General features: G+C 42.9%; 2 long non-coding RNA genes across 4 annotated transcripts in view; one reads left to right on the top strand and one right to left on the bottom strand.

The window, feature by feature from the left end:
• The first annotated feature begins 16400 nt into the window (after window positions 1–16400).
• LOC310750226 overlaps window positions 16401–27600 on the top strand; it is a 44606-nt gene continuing 33406 nt past the window's right edge. For 2 of the 3 annotated variants that reach the window (XR_014541992.1, XR_014541993.1), the window contains exons 1-2: window positions 16401–16599; window positions 19073–19268. This is a non-coding gene — a long non-coding RNA (uncharacterized lncRNA). Of the gene's footprint in view, window positions 16600–19072; window positions 19269–20850; window positions 21245–27600 lie in introns of those variants that run through there. The other variant, XR_014541994.1, reaches the window with a different exon arrangement.
• LOC310750233 overlaps window positions 21329–27600 on the bottom strand; it is a 54561-nt gene continuing 48289 nt past the window's right edge. The window contains exon 3 of the long non-coding RNA XR_014542001.1: window positions 21329–25779. This is a non-coding gene — a long non-coding RNA (uncharacterized lncRNA). The remainder of the gene's footprint in view (window positions 25780–27600) is intronic.

The following is a 27600-nucleotide window of genomic DNA, read 5'->3' as shown; positions in this document are numbered from 1 at the left end:
GTCACAACGGATCAAAACAATATTGATTTGATCTTGAAAGAAAATTACAACCAAGCTTTCTTAGTTCAATATTATCCCACTAGGGTATATCCAGATACAAAGCTTTCTGTGTCACAAGTTTTGGTGTGTCACAAGTTCCCGCCGACCCCAGATCCTAGTTGAATATTCACGAATAGAAGCATAAATATTGTTTGCTGTTGTTCTTGTGAGCCCCCCGCCCTGAGATTTTGACTGCTGAGGGGCCTCCACAGGGTTTAATCCAGCACTGATTAGATGAGCCGTCGGTCTGATCCAGCAGGGCAATTCTTACATGCTCATGAGTCTCTCTGCAGATTGTGCTTTATGCCAGTTGCCATTCTCATTGTCTATATCATTTAACTCACAACATTACATGCATGTCTCTCCCCTCTCTCTGTTTGTACCAACACCAACACCCCTCGGCCTCCTGAATCACTCAAAGTGTCTGGCTGAATTGACCTGGCAGACAGCATTGCATCCCCACGGTGCCATACATGGGGGCAGAAAGCTTAAGAAGAATCCCACAAATCCTGACATTTATCTTAGTCAACCTTAATGAACTGCATCTGTTAGATGCATTGGAGGAAAACAGCTGCAGGGATTCCAAATTGCCTTAATTTCTGTCACAGGGTGCTCTCTGGCTTCGTAATTCCAGTTAATGTAATTGATAAAAGAAAAGGCCAGAAGCTGTTGGCTAACAATGACTAGCAATTTGGGGCAAGGGGGTGGCAGGCAGCTGAGATCTGGGACTAACAGCCCTGTAAAGGGTAGGCAATTTGTCGGTCAAAAGTTTCTGCTTGAGAGTTGCTTTGAGTAGAGCTGGGCTGGATGGATAAGGATGAACCGGTCAGATTATTTCCATCCTGTTCAGTTTTTCATGCATTTGATAATAAGCCTGTCCCTTTTACTGCAAGGGGTGTGTGGGTGTTAATTGCATGAGGGGGGCAGAATGTATTCATTTCTGCCTAACACACATTTTTGTACACATCACACTATTTTTAGGTATGTGTGATGCCTTGTAATTCATACCTAATAACTGTGGGATAACCAGCCTCAGATAATCAGCATGCTCAAGTCTAATTAATGCATGAAGGGGTTAAGACCATAGAGTAAGCTGTCCTGCCAGGCTTAGCTCACCCTGGAAGGAACTAGGTAATCAAGCCTATTGTTCCCTGCCTTGTCCCTGCCCCAGAAGTCTAAGTGATAACTCAGCAAGTGAAGAAGCTAAGCTGGTTGCACCAATTTAGCCTCATGGCTCTAACAAGCCTCTCTTGAGTTCCTATACCAATAATTTATGAACTTCCACCACTTTGCAACTAAGCCCAGTTTTACTGCCTGTGCAACATTTTCTGAATGCTGTATCTGGCCCTTTGAATGCTCCCAAGGTCTTGATTTGCACCCAGTACATTTTTGCTTGTCCAACTCTGATAATGCCTCCTCCTCATCAGGATGGAAGATAAAGAGGAATGTGCAAATATGTGTGGAAATTAGCCTACTCTACAAAGCTAAAATTTACCTTTGTTGCTCTGCTCAATTTCTTCTCTGGTTTCATTCACCACTGGTATGTAGCCTTCATGGGTGGGCGGTGGGGGGCCCAACAAAATTATCCCCCGTCCCTACTTGTGAACATAGGAAACTGTAATATACCAAGTCAAATAATTGGTCCATCTGTCTCAGTATTGTCTACACTGTACCTGCTCCATCTATCTCAGTGGTCCATCAATTGCATTGGTTAATCTATCTCAGTATTGTCTATGCTGCACCTGTTTCATCTATCTTCATAGTCCATCTATCTCACTGGTTCATCTATCTCAGTATAGTCTATTGGCAGCTGTCTGGGCTCACAGGCATGAGTCTATCACAGCTCTTTGCAGCCTGGCAGCAGGGATTGGAGGGTGGGTTCTGATTTTGCCCCCAAAAAAGAACCTTCCTCACCAGCTAGTAGTGGATTGCACATTGCACATTGACACACCCAAACACCCCACAAGGAGTTTCAGTCATTTGAGGCAGCCACTAATAGGAGCCCAAAATATGTGTTGCTTGGGAATTTTACTGCAAGAAGGGTGCTGGTTGTTATACAAGAGAAGACAGCTGCTGCCATCCAAGAGAAGCCAGCTGTTGCCAAAAAGTGGCTCTTGCAATTTTCACTCAGTCCTCTCCAGATGCAATCAGATCCATATTCTACTATGTGCCTTTCTGGCAGAGTGCAACTCACAGGGCAGGGAAAGTGACTGACTCAAGGACTGGGGAGAGAGTATATTGGTTGGCTGATTTCTTGTTCACAAAGGCAAGGAAGGTTGTTGTGTTGTTGCTGCTGTTCCCAAAAGGTCAGATGCCTTTGTTTTCCCAACAGCCAGTCTGGCCCCTTTCCTTTCTGTGTATGTTCTTGCAAAAGTCACATTTACATCATGTCTGTTACCCTTGGGCATAGCTGTCAACTTTTCCCTTCTCTTGCGAGGAATCCTATTCAGAATAAGAGAATTTACCTTAAAAGGGGGGAAACGTCGACAGCTATGCCCTTGGGGTGTACGAGTGGAGACTGCTGAGGTGCAAAATAGAAGGAAGAATGTGTGCATATGAATGCATATAAAAGATGCTTGATTTTCTAGCCCAGTGTCTTGCTAAATATATTCAATATGCTCAAATTACTTTGAATAAATATTTCCAATCTAGTATCAAAGCAATGTCATAAAGTGTTGTATTGAATTCACATGAAACATATTTAATCTTAGAGATATGCTGACTTTCTCTAATAATAGTTGATAGCAGTTCCAAGAATAATGAAATATAGCAGAGGTGATATTTGGTAACCTTTACATGTGCCATATTGTTGATTAAGCATGATTAATAATTATTGATAAAGAATTTCAAAGAACAGACCTTGCTTTGAATTTCCCTCCCAGGTTTTGATGTTCTTGTTAGAAACACCATTCTACTCTATCAAAGGCATTCTGTGCATGCACAAGAGAAAAAAATGGTATTTATCCAATATTTTTGGCTGATTTTGATACAATCTATTTTTATGTTGTGTTGTAATTTCCTAAACTTTATGAAGCTCATTTGATCCTACAATTATAGAAGACAAAATCTTAGCATCCTTATTTAATAGAGGGATTAGGCTATAGGAACTAGGTAGTTTCGGATCTTTATCTTCTTTTAGGGTAATTTTTATTGTCACTTCTGTCCAAGAATCTTACAGCTTTTTTTTGTTGAAGACATGCATTAATTATGCTTGCATTGTAGGTTTATGATTTTGTAGCAATACCATTATATTTTTACTTCCTCTTCTGTTACCAATAATTCTAATATTTCAAGGTCTTGATCAGAAACTTTAGCCAGAGAGATACTTGGAAAAAATAACTTTAACCATTTGATCTTTAGTTAGGTTTTGAGATAAAACTGCTGGAGAAATATTTGCTATTTTGGTTGATGTTGTTGTCACTTTGTCTTTGCATATTATAGCTGAAATTAAACTTCTTACTTGTTCTCTTTTAGCTGATGTGATAGTAATTTTATATTGCAAACCAACCTGTGATCCTTGGGTGAAGGGCTGTATAGAAATTTAAAGAATATAAATAAACTCCATTCAGACTAGGGTTGTTTTATAGAGTTAGTATATTTCTCTAGTTTCTCAGTTGGAAGTTTTTGATATATTAATTTCAAAGAGTTATGTTGTGCTCCAGTATCTCTGAGGTGTGCTTTTGTATGTGTTCAATTTCTCCTTCTGCAGTGTTTAATATAAGTTCTCTTTCTTTATTATTTTGATTTCCCCCATTGCTTGGTTGTTGCTGTTTTTTGTACTGTACTAGAATTTGTCTGATGTAAGCTTTTGTTGAATTCCATATTTCAGGCCAGGTTACCTCAGGCATAATATTTTTGCTAAGTATAGATATATACGTCATTCATTTTGTAAAATAGCATTGTCTAAGTGCCATAATTTATCAGAACAATTGGAGCATGATCTGCATATATTGTAGGATAATTTTTTGTCATGCCACCATTTTATATGTTGTTGACAAGTATATAGCTACATATAGCTATAGCAAATTTGCTCTATCTTATCAATATAGCTACAACAATCATTTTTACTTAAATAGAAATGCAAACATTAAGGAAAATTTGGATAAGTTTGACTGTGTTTTGGTTCTCATATTTCTTCTGAAACTGATTTGATAGATTAGGCTTCAAATGCAAATTGGATTGAATTCCCCAAATCCTTGGGGAGAAGTATACATAAAAATACATATACAAAAAGCAATATATGGGGGAACATTTTTTGCCTTTAGTGTCATCAGTACTCTGCCCAAAGGGATCCAGCAGCCACCTTCTGCTTCAACTTGTAAACACTTGCTGAAAACTTTTCTATTCTGCCAGACTTATGCAGGCAATTAAGAATATATATTTCCACAATAGCTAGTCAATTTCTGATTTTAAGTTTTTATATGCTTTTTAATTGTATGGCTTTATATACTACTGTTGTAAACCACTGTGATTTTTTTAAAAAAATAAATAGTGTCATATAAATATTTATCTAAATAAATAATGTTGTATTTAGAGAAATTTGCATTAAAATGCTGACAAATTTTCACAAGCACTTCAGCTTTTTAAAAAAATGCAAAGTGATGCATACATTTGAAGAACTGGGCTTAAGACTGGCAAAATGGGGATTAGACCTAGTAACCTCCCCGCGAATCCCTGTGATGGGGTGAGCTCCCATTGCTCAGCCCCTGCTCCTGCCAACCTAGCAGTTCGAAAGCACGTCAAAGTGCAAGTAGATAAATAGGTACCACTCCGGCAGGAAGGTAAACGGCGTTTCTGTGCGCTGCTCTGGTTCGCCATAAGCGGCTCAGTCATGCTGGCCACATGACCCGGAAGCTGTACGCCGGCTCCCTCGGCCAATAAAGCGAGATGAGCGCTGCAACCCCAGAGTCGGCCACAACTGGACCTAATGGTCAGGGGTCCCTTTACCTTTACCTAGTAGCCTCCTAGGGCATTGCATGCAAACAAACCAGTCCTGCTTCATGGGATAATGCAAGCGCTTTTCAACCCTTTCTCATTCCTTCGCCTGACTCTTGTCATTTTGATGAGCATCTCTCCCCTAGAGCTCTGGAGCCATTCAGAAAGCAAGACCCCAGAAAAAGGAAGGGGGGTGGAAGCAAAGGACTCTGAGCACGTAACCATGCATAATTCAGCAACGTCAGGGACTCCCGTGCTTCTCCCTCCAAACTCTCAGCCTGTTAAGTGCTGCATAAATCCCGTTGTGAATAAGGATTTGGTCTTTGTTTTCACAAGATCCTCATCCCAAGATGTCTGACAGGGAATTAAAAATTGACCATCGGGATGCGCTGGGAGGACTTAGCCAACCAATCCAATATATATATATATATATGAAAGCACTGTTTGTGAATCCTTGAGTGCCTTGGCTTTAAAGAGATAATATGAATAAATAATGGAAGAATTGCCTTTTTTCCCACTGAATTCACCCGTAAGTCATAAAAGGAAATGCAGTGCTGGAGAAAAGTAGCTGAGAGAAGTAAAGAGAGAGAGAGAGAGAGAGAGAGAGAGGAGGATAGGGAGAATGCAATAAAATAAAATAAAATAGCTCTTTTATCCTCTGGGGGAAAGGGTTATTTTTTTCCAAGCTGAAGCCACAAAGAGAATTAGAGAAAATGAAAGGTTAAATATGTAAGGCCAGAGAAAGCTACCAAAGCAAAGCACTAGTCCCCCTACCTTTGTGCTCTCTACAATATGCCTTTGCATACCAGTTACTGGGAATCGCAAGTGGGCAAAGCACTGTGGTCATTTCCTGCTTGTGAGCTGCCCATTGGCATCTGCCTGCCCACCGTGAGAACAGGATGCTAGGCAAGATGAGCCATTGGCCTGATTCAGCAGGCTTTTCTTATGTTCTTAATAGAATCACAGAATCGTAGAGTTGGAAGGGACCCTGAGGACCATCGAGTCCAGGGTTTCCCAAACTTGGGTATCTGGCTGTTTTTGGACTACAACTCCCATCATCCCTAACTAGCAGGGATGATGGGAATTGTAGTCCCAAAACATCTGGAGACTCAAGTTTGGGAAACCCTGATCTAGTCCAACTTCCTGCAATGCAGGAATATGCAGTCGGCCTTTATGGAGATTGAACCCATGACCTTGGCGTTATCAGCACCACCATCAGCTCTAACCAACTGAGCTACAGAGGTTCTTAAAATTAGGGGGGGGTGTGAGAAACTGGAATTTACGCATTCATCCAAACCTAGAACTATCACAGCTAAATTGTTTCTGAGGTGCTTGATCAATGTCAGACATAGGCAAACTCGGCCCTCCAGATGTTTTTGGGACTACAACTCCCACCATCCCGAGCTAACAGGACCAGTGGCCAGGGATGATGGGAGTTGTAGTCCCAAAACATCTGCAGGGCTGAGTTTGCCTATGCTTGATCAATGTGCATATGTGCACATCACAAACATGTTCAGGTTGGGAGGAGAGATTTAGCTCTGTCTTCCCCATCCTCCAGGGACGCGGGTGGCGCTGTGGGTTAAACTACAGAGCCTAGGACTTGCCGATCAGAAGGTCGGCGGTTCGAATCCCTGCGACGGGGTGAGCTCCCGTCGCTCGGTCCCTGCTCCTGCCAACCTAGCAGTTCGAAAGCACGTCAAAGTGCAAGTAGATAAATAGGTACCACTCCGGCGGGAAGGTAAACGGAGTTTCCATGCACTGCTCTGGTTCACCAGAAGCGGCTTAGTCATGCTGGCCACATGACCCGGAAGCTGTACGCCGGCTCCCTCGGCCAATAAAGTGAGATGAGCGCTGCAACCCCAGAGTCGGTCACGACTGGACCTAATGGTCAGGTGTCCTCCCCATCCTCCAGAGATTTGGGACTGGAAGTCCTCTTAACATTATTAGCTGTGCAGGCTGGGGCTGATGGAAGCTATAGCACAAAACAGTCAGAGAGGGCACCAGGCTGGGGAAGTGAAAGCTACAGCAAACAGCCTGCTTGAGTTCTGGAATTAATTTTAGATTCCTTCCTATTTAAACTGGAATTCAGAAGGAGTGAAGTGCAGGGCAAAGTGAAGCCATGAAACAATAATGGAAGAGGGAGAGCTAATCCACTCATCTTTAATCTTTCACAGCGTGGTGGAGAGAGAGAGAGAAATTAACAAAACACCTGTTCGTATTTTCATAGCTTAGTAGATGGCCAACACCAGCACTGTAAGTCAGTGTTCGACATAATTAGTAAATAAGATCCTTTCAGTGCAGCCATTCAGCTTTCAAAGCCTCTTCCTTTTTCTCTTTTCTCTTTGCGCGCTCTCTTCTCTCTTTCTCTCCTTTCCCCTCTCAACAAGTAATTAAACAGAGAGATTTTGTGGCTGCACCTGCTTTCATCAGAGGCTAACCACAGTGAATATAGACCAAATATTTTATTGATGAGAGCAGCCTGGAGTTTGGAACCAGGAAGGAAACACATCAAAACCCTGCCACTATTCCCCAAAGACATGTAAGAAAGCTCAAATTATTAAAACATATGGTGGTGCATGCTGATTCCTGACAGCTCTCGCTGTGGTTATGGGACCTAATTTCTTTTTCTTTTTCTTTCTTAAACGAACTTTCAGCTCTAAGTATTTCTTTCAAGACAGACATTCATATCTTCAACTCTTCTTCAACAAAACTCTGGCAAAGTGAACAGTGATGACAAGCATGGATGAATGAAGATAATGCAGAGACCTTCCCCTTACAGACAGTCTGCAGATTTATTTGCCACCTGAGAAAGAATTAAGGGGGGAAAATAGAAATTAGAGAAAGCTGGGCTCATAGAGCTTATAGAAGGAAACTGGTGAGAATCTAACGCAGGGGTCAGCAAACTTTTTCAGCAGGGGGCCGGTCCACTGTCCCTCAGACCTTGTGGGGGGCTGGACTATATATTTTTTGGGGGGGGGGATGAACAAATTCCTCTGCCCCACAAATAACCCAGAGATGCATTTTAAATAAAAGAACACATTCTACACGTGTAAAAACACCAGGCAGGCCCCACAAATAACCCAGAGATGCATTTTAAATAAAAGGACACATTCTACTCATGTAAAAACACACTGATTCCCGGACCGTCCATGAGCCAGATTGAGAAGGTGTTTGGGCCGGACCCGCCCCCCGGGCCTTAGTTTGCCTACCCGTGATCTAACGCAATCTTCTATGCAGTCCTCAGAACAAGTGTGATTCTGTGTTGTGAGAATAAAATGGAGAGGACAGAACCATGCACACCACTTTGAGCTCCTTGAATGTAAGAAATAAATGTAAGAAATAAAGAGATTTGTTACTGAGCTAAGATTTCCCCCTGAAATATGATGTTCTAATGAAGACGAGTCAAGTCATTGGCTATCTAGCCTGGTGTTTAATCTCGGACAGCAGATCTCCAGAGCTTCGTGTACAGCTAATTCTCAACCCAGCATGTCCATTTAACTCAGGGATGGGGAACCTCAGGCGTGGAGTCAGAATGAAGCCCCCCAGGCCACACTCCTTATTGGCCTTTCTTCACATTTTGAGTGCTTTCTCACGGGTTTTTTTATATATATATATATATATATAAATTTTTATTAGAGTTTTACAAAAGAAAAAAATAAAAATTCACAGAATAAAAAGCCATAGATAAAAGTAAACATTACAAAAAAGAAAACACAAAAGATACACAAAAGAAAACCAACAGCTGATTAAAAAAAGGTAAATTTAGAAAAGGAAATAAAACAAATCCATTTTTCTCAGTATCCTCAAATTCATGTGCTTATGTTCTTGACCTCCTCGCACCTCCCCCCTTTTGTATTCCCGTTTACATACTTGATTCAGCAAATTCTTACCCTTTTTCAGATATTTTAACTTTATACCATAACATATTATACATCGATATTTTTAACCATTTATCAATACCTTTTTTACATAATCTTATTAACTTTTGTCACTAATTACCACTTATTACCAATCCAAGCATAATTTTAACATTCATTAATTTTATAGTATTTCTGAAGATAGTCTTTAAATTTCTTCCAGTCTTCTTCCACCAACTCTTCTCCCAGGTCTCGGATTCTGCTAGTCATTTCCGCTAATTCCATATAATCCATCAGTTTCATCTGCCACTCTTCCAGGGTGGGTAGCTCTTGTGTCTTCCAATACTTTGCGATGAGTATTCTTGCTGCTGTTGTTGCATACATAAAGAAAGTTCTGTCCTTCTTTGGCACCAATTGGCCGACCATGCCCAAGAGAAAGGCCTCTGGCTTCTTAAGGAATGTATATTTAAATATTTTTTTCATTTCGTTATAAATCATTTCCCAGTAAGCCTTAATCTTTGGGCATGTCCACCAAAGGTGAAAGAATGTTCCTTCATTTTCTTTACACTTCCAACATTTATTGTCGGGCAAATGATAGATTTTTGCAAGCTTGACTGGTGTCATGTACCACCTGTATATCATTTTCATAATATTCTCTCTTAGGGCATTACATGCCGTGAATTTCATACCTGTGGTCCACAACTGTTCCCAGTCAGCAAACATGATGTTATGACCAACATCTTGTGCCCATTTAATCATAGCAGATTTAACTGTTTCATCCTGCGTGTTCCATTTTAGCAGCAAGTTATACATTCTTGAAAGTGTTTTAGTTTTGGGTTTTAACAGTTCAGTTTCCAATTTTGATTTTTCCACCTGGAAACCTATTTTTTTGTCCAGATTATAAGCCTCTCTTATTTGAAAATAGTGCAACCAATCTCGTACCTTGTCTTTTAATTTCTCAAAACTCTGCAATTTCAATTTATCTCCTTCTTGTTCCAATATTTCCCAATATTTCGGCCATTTGGCCTCCATATTGGACTTTTTCAGTGCCTTTGCTTCCATTGGTGACAACCACCTTGGGGTTTTATTCTCCAGTAGGTCTTTATATCTTAGCCAGACATTAAACAATGCTTTCCTGACAATATGGCTTTTAAATGCTTTATGAGCTTTAACCTTGTCGTACCACAAATATGCATGCCACCCAAAAACATTATTAAAACCTTCTAAATCCAAAATGTCTGTGTTTTCAAGAAGCAGCCATTCTTTCAGCCAACAAAATGCGGCCGATTCATAATAAAGTTTCAGGTCTGGCAGGGCAAATCCACCTCTTTCTTTAGCATCAGTTAGTATTTTAAATTTTATTCTGGGCTTTTTATTCACAGGTTTTCCATTAGGGCATCTGGTTGGCGACAGTGAGGATTCTGGACTTGATGAATCATTGAATTGATCCATCAGGCTCTTTTTATGTTCTTAGGACATATGCTCTGTCCCAAGTGATGACTCCCCACCCCCACCCCCCAAAAAGCTGGCGGACAGCAGGTAGACCTGGCAGAGGATCACAGGAATTGTCAGCTCCCATCAAATCCAATTAGCTACTTCATCTACGCATTAAACATGTATCGCAACTCACCCTGCCCATTCTGAACGGGGAAGGAGCAATCTTTTAAGGAAATAAATCAAATTGGCATCATAAACTCTAGCTACTGTACGAAGCTTATCCAAACGATTCTCTCTCAAGAAAACAAGACAGCTGCATGACTACTATCTTCGCAAAAACATGTTCTTCTAATCAAGATCATCATTCAGATCATTTACGTCTTTCTGCTGGGAATGGTGGAGGGTGATTATTTTTCTATATACGCTGTCAAAAGACCATGAAAATTACATTGTCATAAACCAGAATGAAAAGGATGGGATTCATTTAGCAGATGGATCAGTGTGGGCGAACAACAGAGGGGGGGGGCATTATCTCCTCCCCGCCGCAACTGCCCAGAAGTTTCTTATCTCTGTGTTTTAGAGAAGTAGCCAGTATTGAGTGGTTGAGTGCATTATTTTCTTTAAAAGGGAAATCATACCAATGGATTTTAGCCACAGCTCTGCTTGTCAGTTTGCTACCACTTTCTGCTGAAGGCCTTTGTGGGTGCCCGACCCCCACAATTATATTATTGTGGGTGCCCAAGCATCCATGGCCCCTTGGAGTTGGCTCCCATGGAATGTTATCAGAAATCTTATCAGAAAGAAAATGCCTCCTGAAAATAATTGACTCAGCTCTGGCCTATTAATCCACATCAGGCTCTGTTGCTTGGCAACCAGAAATTCAACAAGTAGCGGAAGGCTGGCCTTGAATGGCCTTGCAAAGGCCCAGTCCAGTTCCCTCCCCTTCACTTTCGAGACCAAGGAGAGCCAATCAGATTACATGGAGCTCTGACCAATCTAGGATCAGGATGGAATGATTACACCTTCATTCACAAGGAGCCTCATTCCCTGCTGGCCCTTCCTTGTGGGTGCAAAGAGGGATTCTGTTTAACATGAAGCATTTGAGTTTGTGTTCTATTTTGTATTTTTCTTACCTGCCTTTCTCTCTCTCTCTCTCTCTCTCTCTCTCTTTCTTTCGCTTTTCACTTCTGTCCTGAGAAGTTTGTCTTATGAGGTGACATGCAAATGTGATAATTAAATAAAACAAATAGCATGCATTGTTGCAAATACATTCAGGCTAAGGAAGGGGAAATCTATCAGTTCCGATTTCTCAGTCGCTCATTTTTTAAAATCTTCAGTTCTCCACATTCTCACACGAAACTTCATCAGCACCTCAGTACAAATTTCTTCATATATGCACATTTTTTCTTGCTGTTTTGCCTAATTGATTTTCCTGAATATAATTCATTTTATAGGTTATTTTCATTAATTTTTATGCATGATTTACCCTAGTATATGTATTACTTGGTTGAAGAACAGCATTGCAAAGTTTGGATGTGTGCCCCCATAAGTATGGCTGTGTTTCTGCTCAAATACCTTTCTGGAAAGCATAAATATGTTACGTTTGCCTTGAAAGATGAACTGGTTCAGATTTTTCCCCTGTCCCCAGTCTCCAGCTGAGAGAAGCCTGATTAGTTTCCCCGGGAAACTTGCTGAGCGCCCTTCAGTTGAGGGGCACCGTCTTGCCAAGCTTAGCAGTGGACTCTGGTGAGGCAATTAGCAGTGCACTTTATACAGTGTGTGCTTGTCTGAGAATGAATCGCGACACAAATAGCTTTTAGCTGTGTGGGAACAGGGACACAATTTGCAGCGCTATGTATCTGTATATATTTAGCCACGGTGGTATCACAGCCACCTACATTTGTCAAGTGGAGGAAATGTGTTTTCGTGTTCTCTGGTGTTTGCATGTCTTAAATATGGCTTGCAAATTATGTTGTGTGCCTTGCAGCAATAGGCCAAAGCATAGCAGGCTGCCCTAGCGCATAGCATTGAAGCGTGCTGAACCTGATGAGAAAGACTCTCCACTCTTGCATTTTCAGATATGTGCCTAGGTGTTTCTGTCCCTTAGGTAAAAAGGTATCACCACTGTGGGAATATTGGATTCGAATGGCTTTGAGATTTCGCTACAGACTTGCCAGAGTATTCAAGGAAGAAGCAAGGAGAGAAGCCAGGTTCCATCATCATCATCATCATCATCATCAATGTTGCACAGTGGTACCTTGGGTTAAGTACTTAATTTGTTCCGGAGGTCCGTTCTTAACCTGAAGCACCACTTTAGCTAATGGGGCCTCCCACTGCCACTGTGCCGCCGGAGCACAATTTCTGTTCTCATCCTGAAGCAAAGTTCTTAACCCAAAGTTCTTAACCCAATTCCTGGGTTAGCGGAGTCTGTAACCTGAAGCGTATGTAACCTGAGGTACCACTGTATGCTGGTGCTCAACCACCCACCCTACTCATGGGACCGCTAGGAAGTGTACAGCATGTCTTGAAAGACCATGTTCACTCCCCCCCCCCAAAAAAAAAGCTTGGCACGAGTAACACATTCAGTCCCACCAATGTAACCCGATGTACCACTGTACTAGCATTTGATGGTAGAAAGGATTTGGGGAGGGAACCACAATGATGATAAAGGGCCCTGAAGGCAAATCATAAGAGGTTGTGCAATTCACCTCTACCTGTCTCCTAGCTGCAACTGGTCAAGCTTTGGGGAAGGGCCAAATCATATTTCCTTTTCTTCAATCCATCTCCCATGTAGTGGTGGTGAGGCTTTAAGCTTTCCAGACAGGCCTCTACCATTGCACACACATGTGTTTTCTGCAAAGGCCCTTCCAAGCTGCTGTAGCCATCTACTTGAATCTAGGAGAACGAGGGAGGTGGGGCGCATGTATTTGACCTGCACCACCAGAACCAGAGGTGACCCCCAAGTCAGCTAGGGAGACAGCTTGTCATAGTTTTTAGCACCTCTGTGGGTGGTGAACACAGCTGTTGTGAAACTGGCTTCTGTTTAGGGCTGCCCCAAGTCGCCCAGCAATTTACTGTAACAACTTCATGGTGAGTTCTGACACCTAGAAAAAAGCACTGTGTATATGAAACTGTGTGTGTGTTGAATCAAAGAATTGTAGAGTTGTGTGGATAAGGCAGGCATCGCAGCAGATGACTGAAGAAGACTCCACCACCTTTCAACATAGTCCATTTCACTGCTGGACAGCTCTCACCACCAGAAAGTTATTCCTAATGTTTGTGTATTGTTTCAGGAAGCATAAATTGGGTTGATGAAACCAAATTTCTCCTCCATCTGCAGTTAAGACTATTGCAGATCCCCTTAGTTAATAATAAGCTGGGGCCCTTGTGGACATCTTCATTTCAAGGCGGCACGGATGCTCAGAGTCGTAGCTAAGTGATCTTGCACCCCTGGCAGAAACGTCCAGATTGCGCCCCCTAGCCATGGACAAATTAGCTCTTCTTTCCACCTTTCCTTCCAGCCTCCCCCCTCCCCCCATTCAAATCACCCTCTATTTAAAACCTTTTCTTACGAGGCAATAATTAATATTTCTATTTATAGACATATTTATGGACATATTTTAGCCGATTTTGCACCACCCCCTTCACCTGTGCCCCTGGAAGGGGCCCGCCTCACCACCCCCTAGCTACGGCCCTGCTGATGCTATCCCTGAAAAAGCCTGTTGCAAATGGGTTTGCTCGCTCGTCAACTAGTGACAGATACCTGACTATTCTGACCATGTCAGAAATCGTGTATTTCTCAACACAGTCACAAAAGAATGTCTGTCATTCAGTGGCAAAGCATCTGCTTTCCATGCAGGAGGTATTGGGTTCAATTTCCTCCCTTTCTGTGTAGGGCTGGGGAGAGACTCTGAAACTCTGAAGTGCTGCTGCCAGTCAGTGTAGGCAACACTGAGCAAGATGGAGCAATGGTCTGACTTGGTATAAGGTAGCTTCCTATAATAAGGTTGTCATATTTCAATTAAAAAAAACCCCCAGACATCCCAGTAATGTCTGGGAAATCCCGGACATAGGGCAGCCCTACCTAAAATGATTCTGAATCCTCATTGTTTTCTTCCTCATCCTATGTAAGCAAGTGCCAATTGCAATTATCATGTGCCTGTTTTATTGCTATTCCTCCACTGTTTGGGCACCCTTGGCAATCCAGTTTTAAGGTGCATTTATTTCCCCCCTGACACAGCCACCGCTGGGCACTTCATCTGTTTTGAGTCACTGTGTCCATAACCCGGGAAGCTAAATATCTTGCTGAGTTTGAGATAGGGATTATTCCTGAGTTTCTTGTAGCAGATAATAGCATCACTAACACCTAAGGCGCTCTGGGGAGGTGTATCTGTCACCATCGTTCAGCTGCCAAAGTTAGCTAGTGCAAAAAAAGGGGGGGGGGACGATGTCCCTGGAATTTTAACAGCAGTTATTTGGACTTCCTATTTTGAGTGTGCACATGTGCCTATTTTATGGGACCTTAATTTCCTACCTTGGTTTATAGTGTGGTATAGTGGTTAGAGTACCAACCTAGAACCTGGGAGACCAGGGTTCAAATCCCCACTCAGTTATGTAGCTCACAAGGGGCCTTGGGCTAGTCATATTCTTTCATCCTAACCTACCTCACAGGGTCCTTGTGATTATAAAATGAGAGAGGTAGAACTATATATGCCACCCTGAGCTCCTTTGAGGAAAGGTGGGTTATATAGCTATAATTAGCAGAATATAGGTGTGTGCCCCGTCCCCGTCCCCCCGGCAGCATTCTGTAGCCACAGCATCCTCCTTGGGCAGGTTTTTCGGGAGGGGGCATGGATCCCTGTAAACCTCAGAGTTGCTCATGCCTACTGATGCCCCGGGGTTGCTGGTGCACATTGGGACTTGTGGGGTGTGAAAGGCAGAGCATCCCTCAATAGGCCAATGACCCACATGAGACACCAGAGTCTAGTTTTGTCCTCATTCTCCTCCTCCCTATAAGGCATTTATATCTTGCCTTTCTAGGATACATCCCATTCAAGGCAGTTTACAAATAAGAGTACTTGTCAGGCTTCAGGGAATTGGCTTCCTCCTCCGTGGCAGTAAATAAGAAGAGATCAAATGAAAGGAACGTCTTACCAGTTAAATTCTTTAATAATCACAGTGAGAGAGAAAAGAACATGTCTACTAGAAATGGTGGTGCTCGCAATTAAGGTTCACTCCCCCCTCCGTCACTCCTATGTCTTGTAATCTGAGCTTGCGCCCTGTGCGCTTTCTATTCTAACACTTTCTGAGCTCTCTGTTTCTTCAAAGAAGTGGGGTGGATGCTGTCCAATGGCTGTGAATCTCTTAACTCTCTCTTCTAGTGTTTCTTCTCCTAGCTGTTCCCCATCCAGTATTTCCCAACTTCTGCCTTCTGAACTATGCCCCTCTATAAACCATTGTGCCAAATCTATACTGTTTTCCTGCTCCTGGGAAGATTCAGGACCAGGGGGAGGGTGGCTCCCACCATTCTTCCTCAGTGCAGCCCTCCTCAGCACGGTCCCTGACAGCACTACAAACATTTTTTTGAAAATCCTCAACTTGAGAGGTGGAAACCTGGGAGGGGGGGGGATTTTAAGTGCCCCTCCCCATGTTTTTCCAAGAGGAAAACTGAACATTTGAGGGAATACTCAAAAACTCCTATGAAATATTTCCTCTTGTGGAATGTGAAATATTTAAGACTGCTTTTACCCAATCAATATTTGTAACATGAATATTTTTGTGCTTGACTATCTACAGCATTGAAAAATAATAAATCGTAGGTATACCATATCACTCAATTCTAAGAAGCATTTTGGGGCCTAGAGGAGCACTAAGGGAGAGGAAGATGGCAGACACCCTCTGCATTTGTCGTAAGCAAGAAGGCAGGTGGCTGAGAGCAGACAGGGTTGACCAATGCCCCCATTTGCCCTAATAAAATAACCTCCACCACTGATGCCTCCCTCTTGTGCGTGGTGTGATTTTTGTTTCTAGTAGCTTTCAGAACATGGCAGAGTCCCAAGTCCCTTATCCCCAAACTACAGTGTTAAAAGCAAGATACCATGTATGCAGCACAGCTAAATCAGGCTGCTCATGGGACTGCTATGGTAGCTCAGTTCAGAGCATGCCACGAATGCCTGGCTGTGCCACTGAGGATGTTAGCTTTCATTTGAGTTCACCAGGATGTTTCAATTTATTCTGGAAGACAAGCTCGGCTTCTCCTGTGGGCCTCTGCTGCTTGACTGAGGGGTTGATTCAGAGGAGATCGGTGTGACTGTGCAACATGCATACTCAAGTATGTATTTACTATTGTGGTTTCTGCACAGCGGGTTGAAAGGGGCTTTGCTCCCAATCTGTGACGGCAGGCCCAAAGGTGAGTTGGCCAGCTGCCGTGAACTAAACTGGGGGGCTGAGACAAAAAACCATGAAACGACTCAGTTGCTGAATGCCGATGACAAAAATAACCAGGATCACTACCCAATTTGGGGAAGGAATTAAAGCAAAACATGCTTGCAGACCTGCACTTTATTTAGCTCATAGATATATCCTTAACAGTGGGAAGCTGGGATGAAGAATAAAAAGATGGATTACCCTACATGAAACCATCGAACTGGGCTTCTTATCTCAACTTTCTTTTTGATGTTCTGCTGAAGTTTGGTTTTTATTACTCCTATGCTACACACTGAGAAGCTGAGATTGATGGAAAGCCACTTGTCTGAGAACCTGCCCAGGTGTTTGAATGGTCTCTGAAGGAGGAGGTAAAGAGGAGAAATGGCTTTGGGATGGTGGTTGTTGGGGTGTATTGTTTCTTATTCAGCCCAAGTTTCTATCATAAATTTATAGGTGAACTGCCTTAAAAGCAGAAACCAATCTGCTAAACAAAACACAAATATCCTTCGACTATTCGGCCTCCTCTGAATTTTGCAAAACCATTCTCCAACCAAACAGTATTAGGGGGAAAGTGGGCATAAAGATCTGCACTTGAGCAAAATGACATGGAAAAATGAATTAGATTAGGGGGGAATGCTTGCAAATTGTGTATAAAAGGGGAAATAATCATAAAAATGTACATATTGGGAGAAATTTGCACTATATTCTGATGAATTTTCATGAGGATTTAAAAAAACGAACTTTGAAATGCTGCAGAACTGAATGGAGAACAAAATTTTAAAATGGAACAAATGGAAAATGGGAAGAAATCTGAATTGGGTTCTCCCTTCCTAGAACATCATGATTGATAACTCAGCCTTTTGGCCACCATGCTTTAGCTGAGGTTCCTACATTGCAGGGGTTGGACTAGATGACCCTTGGGGTCCCTTCCAACTCTACATTTCTATGATTCTATGCTATATGGACAAACCACTGCCAGAAGCACCATTTCCTGCAGTTCCGACAACAGAGAACAAATTAGGGAACAGAAAGTTCCCCTTGACTTACGTATCACAGCGTAAAAAAAAACAAAAAACGAATATAAATCCACGGATGAACATTTTGTATCCTTAATTCAATTTCCTATACTTGGTTTTACTTTTCTTTTTTAACATTTACATTGCTTTGAGACACTTTTGTGGGGAAAGCGACAAATAAACAGAGTAAGTGATAGTGAAGAGTTTTTCTGTGCACAGGAAACTCCAGCATTACATTCCACTTCTCCCTACCCTCAAATTCAATGCACAGAAACCATTGCAGAGATTCCTGTGGTGAGGGATTCTGGCAAGCCCCCTCTGTGGATGCTAATGGTTTCCTAGCAAGTTCAGAAGTGGCTCATCTTTCACACCTTCACTGCGGACAAATTCTCAGCTCTTCCAGGAGATACTCATCTGACATGAAATAATATCCCACGTGAAGCTGTTTTCTAGCGAGAAACAGTCCTGGTTTCTCCCCGCCTCCCTTTATTATTGCTTCTTATCTTTTTGCATTTTTATTCCTATAACGCAGGAAGTGCATTTAAGAAGGGCACCAGGCCCCTGGAAAGGAAAAAAAAACACACCATGCAAACACATAGGCCACAAAATCATCAAGAAGCAAAACTATTGTAAGGAGACCAACAACTCAGACAGGTGAGAGAGCAAAAGAGAGAAAGAGGGGGGCATGAGGAAGAGGCAAAAGGCCAAATAAGTTCAATAATTCTTCCAAATAAAATTGTACTGGACTGGAATGAGGCAATCCATCATGTGACTGTTCATGCAAGTCAAAAAAAGGTCTCCCATGTGACCACAAATTTTTGTGTTGCAGCAAAGACCTTGTTGACTTTCAGTTTGCAATTAGCTTCTCCAAGGAAACTATAAATGAAGCCTTTTTATACCACATACCCAGTGTAAAAGTTGAAGCATCCTTCCAGCCCCGGGTTTCAGTTAGATGGACTGTGGCCAGGGCTGGATCTAGATACATCAAAGAAACATTTCAATTTAAAGTGTTGTAAATTTAAACAGGGAAAACTGGTAGAAAAAAGCAGGACTCCACGTCGCCATCTGGTGGCAAAATGTTATATCACACATTGTTGTTGTTGTTTAGTCTATTAGTCGTGTCCGACTCTTTGTGACCCCATGGACCAGAGCACGCCAGGCACTCCTGTCTTCCACTGCCTCCCAGAGTTTTGTCAAATTCATGTTGGTAGCTTCTAAAACACTGTCCAACCATCTCATCCTCTGTCGTCCCCTTCTCCTTGTACCCAACACCAGAGCTTTTTCCAGAGAGTCGCCTCTTCTCAGGAGGTGGCCAAAGTATATTGCACAAAGAATGCATCTAAATAGTTTTTTCTTTACCAGTCCAGCTGAGTCCCAGGAGGATTATAATTGAAGCTCTGAGCAACAAATGATGTTGCAGTATGAGTCAATCAAGGTGTGTTCTCAAGGTCCAGAGGTGGCAATTACAACAAGCTAGACTTACTGTAATTATCACCTGCCCTAATGTCCCTCCTGCCTTCTGTGAGTCTGTCACATTTCCTCTGCCTGAATCATGGAGGTATGTGCTGCTTTTGAAATGTTTTCAGTCACCCTTAAAGGTTTTTAGGTGCTCCTAATTTTAGATGCTCTTATTTTTTTAAAAAAATAAGTTTTTAATATGTTTATATGTCTAAGTAATTAACAGCCAGTTGCCAATCTCCTCTTCTTGGTGAAGGTTCTTGAGCAGATGGTTGTGGCACTCTTGGAGGAAATTCTTTTGGTCACACCGTAGGATAACCTCTGTTGGGAGAGAGTAAAAGGAAATGGCTCCACTCTGTGGTGGTTCCAGTCCTTCTAGGATGGATGTTTCCAGAGGGTGATGCTTGGGGATTGGTCTTTGGCCCTGTGGAGCCTTCAAGGTGGGGTTCCTCAGGGTTTAATGTTATTGAACAAGCTGTTTAACTTATTGTTATGATTATTATTAGTAGTAGTATACCACTCTTAGTAGTAGTATACCACCATTAGTAGTAGTAGTATACCACCATTAGTAGTAGTATACCACCCTTCATCTGTAGATCTCAGGGTGGTTCACAACATAAAATTATAATATAAAAAACACAAAATACATAATAAAAATAAGAACGAAAACAAACCAGTAATGTCCCCCTCCCACAACCCATTTAAAAGGGAACCAGATGTTACTCAGCCAACAGCCTGCTTGAAGAGGAACATTTTTGCCTCGCGCCTAAAAGCACATAATATAGGCACCAGCCGAATCTCCTTGGGGAGAGCATTCCACAAATAGGGAGTCACTGCAGAAAAGGCCCATTCTCATGTTGTGTCCCTCTGGACCTCTTGTGGAGGGGACACATGAAAAAAGGGCCTCAGAGGATGATCTCAGGACCCGGATAAGTTCCTAAGGAGACAGGTGGTCCTGAGATATTGGAGTCCTGAGTTGTCTACATAGTTGTCATCTAGTGTTTTGAGGTACATTGTTAGCAATATGCTGATTACACACAGCTCTACTTCTCCTTTACATCTGCAGGTGAGGCAGTGGAAGTGCTGGACCAGTGTCTTGCCTCAGTAGTGGACTGCATGAGCTAACAAACTAAAGTGGTGTGTGTGTGTGTGTGTGTGTGTGTGTGAGAGAGAGAGAGAGAGAGAGAGAGAGAGAGAGAGAGAGAGAGAGATACACTGGGGCTCTGAAGGCACTTGGGACCTACAAGAAAGTAAGACAGGATGGTTCTGATTTTAAGAGTGGGGAACCCTGTTGCAAAGAAGGGACCTTCTTCTGCATTCAACATCAGCTGCCCAGGAAGGTGCTATTTGGTGCTGATTAATACATATATTTGTCATTGCAAATAATGCACTGTACAAATACGATCTTGGAGTTCTGCCATTATTTTCAGAACACTCAGCACAGGCATAAATGATCCTTGAGCTGCACAGCCACAGGGGAACAAAAGGCTAACCTTGGCTGAAGAGCTCCATCTCCTCCTCCAAAAAAATGCTCCATCACTAATTACAACAGTAGAAAACTGTGTTCCCATCATCTGTGTAACTTTCAAGGTTTATCAGTCGGAACGTGGCTATAACTCTTTTCTTTATCTATCCTGTGTTTTCCACATATCCCCCTGAGCATATTTCCCATCGAATCATAGAGCTGGAGAGTTGGAAGGGACCAAAGAGTCAAACCCCCTGCAAAGCAGGAATAAGAACTAAAGAGTCCCTGGCAGATGGCCAGCCATCACCTGCTGAAAAACCTGAAATGAAGGCGAGTCTACCACTTCCCAAGGCAGTCTGTTCTACCGTTGAACATCTCTTACCATCAGAAAGTTATTCCTCGTTTAATCAGAATCTCATTCCTTGTCATTTGAATCCATTGGTTTGAGTCCTGCCCTGTGGAGCGGCAGAAAAAAAGCTTGCTCCATCTTCCATGTGACAGCCCTTCAGATGTTCAAATATGGCTATTCTATCACCTTTCAGTCTTCTCTTCTCCAGGCTAAACATGCCAAGCTCCCTCAACCGTTCCTCATAAAGCTTGGTTTCCAGATCCTTCATCATCTTGGTCACCTTCCTCTGCACAAATTCCAGCTTGTCGTCATACCACTTCCAAGCTTCCATTGTTTCAGGTTTTCATTAGGAGGTTTCAGGAAGCTATTCACTATGGGTTGATTACAATATTACTTCTACCCAGGGTAGAATCCCAGAAAATGACAGGCTCCATCATGCTCCTTCTTGTGTGCCAGGCAAATGGTCCAAGCTTCTATTTGGGAAAGGCCCTGCCTGGAACCTTGAGGAGCCACTGACACTCAGTATAGACAACACTGAGGCTGCATTCACATGGCAGTTTATTCCTTTTCCCTGAGGTTTCCCTAACTGTTAGCTCAAATATAGTGTAAAAATGTTCATATGACATAAAAGTCCCCTTCAGAAATCTAACAAAACATAGTCCAAGGATGGCACTCATTTCCATGTTAATTGCTTCCAGAAAAAAAGATGTGTTTGCAACCCCATTAACCCAGCAAATCATGGGAGTAAAGTGATAAAAAAAAAAATAGACAGAATACCAGGATGCAGCTATCTGCCATTTTCATGGGTGAAACATGAGGGAAGAGAAGCACAGGTGCGTGGAAAGGATGGGGGAATATTGCCCAATGACATCCTTTGTTGTGCCACACCACGCCCACTGGTGGGAATGAAATTTAAGGCAGCATGCTGGTGTGTATCACTGAAAAAGCCACAGATCACTAATGCAACAGGAACTGCAGCGCGAAGGGAACATTAGAAAACAGAACAGAGGAACTAGCGTTAATCAGAAAAAAATAACACAATGCTTCCCACCTCTGAATGCACCCTGAGTAAGTTGACCTAATGTGTTGATCCAGTACAAGGGAGAATTCTGTAAAATTCCCCTCTGCAATCTTCCACATTTAATAGATGGATAGAAGAGATTTCCCCCCATTTCTGGGAATAGACTCCTGTGATGAAAAGTGTTGAAAAGTCTTAAACGAATATCTAATTTGTGTGAGTAATGTCCTGTGCTTAGCAATACAAAGAAAAGCTTTATATATTGATGGGGTTTAGGGCACAAAAGCCCAATTCATTGAGTATCTGTCTTTCACTTACTACTATCATTTATTAGGAGAGAATTTTGAGCACAATGAAAACAGGGAGTAATTTAGAGGGGAACGAAAAAGCACCTCCAATAAGGATATTAAACGAAAGCCATAGATTTCAATCTCTGATTCTTTAATATCCTCTTTTGTCAGGCTTGCAGATACTTTTAAGAAAAATAACATTGTATAGGACATTTCAAATTAGACCAGCTATTCAGGAGCTCAGGAGCTGCAAAGAGATATGGCTCTAGATGAACTTACCACCAGGAATGCACCGATGGGACTTGGGGAGATCGTTGCTCCTTCTCCAAGGCTTCCTTAAATTCACCTTGCTCAAGGAAGGACTGTAGCTCAGTGCTGTCCCTGGGATGCAGGAGGACCCAGGTATAATCCCTCGCATCTCCAGGTAGGGCTGGAAATTTCTCCTACTGTATCTGAGAGACTGTTTATCTGTTGTGCTCTTGCAATTTCAACAGGAGCTAGTACTGGGTTGACCGTGGGAACATAGCTCAGTGGTAGAGTGTCTGCCTTGCGTGCAGCTGCTCCCAGGTTCAATCCCTGGCATCTCCAACTAGGACTGACCCTGGTCTGAAATCCTGGAGAGCTGCTGCTGCTCAAGGTACCAGTGTTACCTTGGTTCTCAAATTCAATCCGTTCCAGAAGTCCATTCCAAAACCAAGGCTCGCTTTCCCATAGAAACTAATGCAAAATGGGTTAATCCATTCCAGACTTTTAAAAACAGCCCCTATAACAGCAATTTAACATGAATTTTGCTATCTAACGAGACCACTGATCCATAAAATGAAAGCAATAAACAATGTGCTGCAGTCACACGACCAATCCATCGGTAGCTGAACACAGTCACAAAAACAAAACAAAAAAGCCGCAAAAACAAAAATGCAAAATAGATGGCGAAAACAGACAGACCTCAGCGTAACACTCAAAATGGAAGTGTGGTACTCAAATCAGAAGCGTAACACTCAAAACGAAGCATGTTCAGCTTCTGGAAAAAGTTTGCAACACCTGGAACACTTACTTCCGGGTTTGCAGCTCTATAGTAAGTCTCACCTAGACCACTTCCCATTCCTACACTTCTATGATCATTAGGCTTAAAAGAATGTGGGTCAAAGCATCATTGCATCCCTTCTAGCACCGTAGCTTTTCTTTCCCCCAAAGCCATGAGAGCTAGGAGCATGATCATTTTAAATCTGAGACATAAGCAAGTATTTGGTGTGGCAAAGTTTGTAGTGCATATATACTTGCAACATGGTCTTTGAGCTATAGCTCCTACCCAAACAATAACTTATTGCAAGGATATTTGCTCCACAAATATTTGCTGCACCAAATACTCTGCAAAGGTCCCTAATTCAATCCCTGCCATATCCTGGTAAGCCTGGGAAACTCTCCTGCCTGAAACACTGGGGAGCTGTTTTCACTAAGTGTGGCCAGTATTAGACCAATGATCTAGTTTGGTGTCATCAGCTTCCTCCCTGCCTACGGCAGCTGAGTGCTCCTGTCTAGCTTGGAGGCTTCCCATAGGCATCTGGTTGGCTGAATTTTTGAGCCATTGGCCTGTTCCATCAAGCTCATCTTATGTTCTTACCAAGTATGGATGGGGCCACTGATGCAACTCTTCCTGTGAACTAAAGAAACTACCTGGTAGCTCCAGTATATGGGGTGTTGCCCTTCTTGCAGTAGTCTTGCTAGCTAGTTATAGTAGCAAGAATGGCTGGTGCCTATTGGGACCGGTAGGGCAGAAGGCAGGGAGACCAAGGGGCAGATGGAGGGAGTGCCAACAGCAGGCAGTGCCAACATATTCTGGTTTTGTCCCCATCCGTATCCTTGCTGACATCTACAAGGCAATTGCACTATAATCTACATATTAATCCAACAAGTGAAGATCGGTTTGCTTAAAAATGAGAAACAAATTAATTCCATTAACAGCTGTAGTCTGTTCCCTGAGCTCCATAGAAACCACTTCTTTGAGTGCCGCCCTTGCCAGAATTAAAGTGGGTGGCAATTAGAGAGAGGTCTCGGATTCCAGCATCATTAGACGTCAAGAATTCATGCTTCTGAGCAGGGTAATGTGAATACCATAGCCATCTCTACTGGGGAAGTTTCAGCTCTTCAGCCAGTGGCGAGTGGTAGCTATTGAGGCTGGTGGGGTAGAAAGCAGGGAGGGCAACAGCAGGTGGTGCCAGAGGCAATGACAGGTAGAACCAACTCATTGTAGTTTCTTCCTCCCTGCTGAATTCCACTGAGACTTGAAGAGGAAGAGGAGACTGACAGGAAGTTTCACCCCTTGGACTGGTTGCAAGTAAGAAAGCTGGCAAGATGGACACTGGCTGGAGACCGACTGAGGTTGGTGGAACAGAACCCTACTTGACCTTATGGACCAGCCTCCACTGTCTTCAGCTCCTCCTCTATGTCAAACATGGACTCCCAAAATTCTCCGTGCTGTTTGTCAGCAGTAAAATGGGGGCAGGGATAGAGAATTCCATTGAAAGTTAACTTGGCGGGGAAGTAGAATTCTCCAACCGTTGGGGCAAAGTCAAGGGGGGAACGAAATTCTCAGATAACCCCTTGCAACATTATCTTCTGAGAGCTTAACCCTAATTGCACCACCTCTGAAACAATCACAATGCACTTTTTTTCCATATGAAAATGTCTATTTAGTCTAATAAACCACTCTGGTTAAACGACAGCTAGCGATGCCACGGCCAACATGGCACCAGAATCAATAAATACACTGTATTTGTGCTGCTATGCAAAACACATCTCCCTGTAAACATATTTTGCAAGGGAGGTGAACTGATGGGGAAAGCCGCAAGACAAAAAGCAGACTTCCAACTTGTGGTACTCGTACTTACTTATGAAGTCAACTTTTCATTCTCATTGTGCAAAATTCTATTTGGGCAGAAAGCCGTAAGGAGTTGTGACTGGTGGACCTAGGTCATTTTCAGCCTTCTCAAGTGGACACAGTGGAGGGTAGAAAGTTTTGAGAACCCCATCTATTAAGTGATGCTTTTGTTTAGTTAATGTTCAACTTATCTCCATCCCTTTCCTGCTTTTGGGATTACAAGGGAGAGGAAATATCTATGTCCAGGAAAAAGTTGACAATCAAAGTTTACTTCCCTGCCATTAGTAAGGCAGTGTATTCTATTCAAACACAGCACATCACCCACCTGTGATACAGTGAAGCAGACAGAAAGACGTGTTCATTATTCTTCCTTTGCAAGTTGGGTATTATACAAAACAATCCCCTCGATGGAGATAAAGCAGATTCGAGTGTTGATCTTACTAACCTTCCAAGTCAGTTGAGCGGCCTAACCTATTATCATCTCAGCGTGAATTCAGCGGCAAAGACATCACTTGGCATCAAGCAGAAACAAGATGCGAACCCGGCCAGGAATTCCATATGAGGAGCCTTGCTTTCATTTTCTTGTATTAAGGCACAAGGCAGCTGCACTTCTGCAAGGAAAATGGGAAGAAGGGGCTTATTGAGGGTTGCCTTTCTGATATTTTCCACATTGTTTGGGTTTGCTCATGCATATTATGTATTAATAGTTGTCGCACACAACACCCGGAGCAAATTACTGTTACTGAGGAGGAGCTGCCATCTGTACCCAGATTATGCTGGAGAGAAGAAGGATGGTCTTATGGGAAGGATACTCAGTGGGCCAGATTGCTCATTGGAGCTTAAGATTTCAAACGTGCAAAGAGCAGGGAGGGCAGTAGCAAGTGGCCAGTCTGTTTGATGTGCAGATATGTACCACAACCCTTGATTCTAGCTTAGAAAAAGCATTAAGGGGCGTTCAAGATAACCCATCCCACTGAAAGAATGCAAGCTATCAAAACTATGCATAGCATGGAGGTAGCAGATAGAGAGAGACTTTCCCCCCTCTATCATAACTCAGAGACATCCTGTAAAGGGAATTGGGGTTGCTCGTGCGTAAGGGGGCTGCTGCTCTAGGCAACGTTGTCTGCCTAAACCTTTCCCTGGCTGGACAGCCCTTTCTCTGTGGCTGTGTCAGTCACTGGCAGAATCCGTCAGTGGGTGTTTCCTGAACTTCTTCCAACATAAAAGCTGCTTGACGCCAAGTCTCCACCTAGCCTCCCTGTGTGGAAGTCTTCTGCACAGAGTGGGCATGGCCAGTGGAGGTCCTGGGCTCTCCCCGCTGGCCTCTGTGGAAGAGTCTTGGAGCCGTGTCTCCGAAGTCCTTCCCTGCTCCCCTTTCTTCCTGGTGTCACGCCGATTTCCTTCCCCAAAGGAAGTGTTCTCTCTCTCCCTGCTGGTCCCTTCTCCTGCATCGTTGGGGAGCCTTACCTCCACTCTTGGCTCCGATGGCAGTTCCCTGACACATCCAATGAAGGATTCAGGACAGACCCCCCCCCCCAAAAAAGCACATCTTCAGTTTATAGTTAAACTGTGGAACTCACTTTTTTGCATTACAAGCAGATTGGTAGTGGGCCCTGTGTGTACATAGTTTTTATTATTAATTATTATTATTATGTTGTTGTTGTTGTGCATTTTGTGTTTTTATATTGTAAACCATCATGTGATCTTTGAGAGAAGAATGGTATCGAAATTTAATAAACAAGAAGAAGAAGTGCTGGGCAGGGAGGAAATGGCTGCTACTGCAGTCACTACCTGCTAGGTGAGTTGGATGAACCTATGCAAGACCCCGGTTGTCAAAAGCGGGGACCCTTTTCACTGCTTGCAAACAGAACTGTGAAATTGGCATGGGTATTCCTACATTTGCTCAGCCATGTTGAAAAGAAACAACTTCTTGCCTTAGCTCTTTGAAATCTGCTGCTGAATGGTTGATATCCCCGCCTCCCCTTGCCTATGTGTGTGCAGATACCAGTGGCATAGCGTGGGTTGCCTGGGTTGCCAGTGCCCGGGGCCTCACAAGTTGAGTAGGAGGGAGACAGGGAGATGAGCAGAGTACTCATATGCATTCAACTGCTTAACAGCATCCACATCACCCAGGATATCACATCCACAGAGATAAGGAAAGAAGAGTTGCGTTGTCTGGAGAGGTCACTTCCTGCTTCACACAGAGAAGCTGTTTTCAATGGAACCCAGTGATGGAAGTACACAGCTGTATTGAGGCAGCACCGAGTGCTGAAATGTACTCCTAACAATTTTGCATCTGGGGCAACCACCCCTGGGCCCCCCACCATGCTATGCCACTGGTAGATATAGGTAAAATCTCCAGTGGAACAAGAAATTCTAAGGTTCTATTTCACCCTCTCTTATAACATTGAAGTAGAGGCTTAAATCCATTT

This window comes from Podarcis filfolensis, assembly GCF_964270895.1.
Source record: "Podarcis filfolensis genome assembly, chromosome: 15".
NCBI classification, from domain to species: Eukaryota; Metazoa; Chordata; class Lepidosauria; order Squamata; family Lacertidae; genus Podarcis; species Podarcis filfolensis.
Note: the sequence above shows the minus strand (reverse complement) of the source record. Positions and strands in the feature narration are given on the sequence as shown.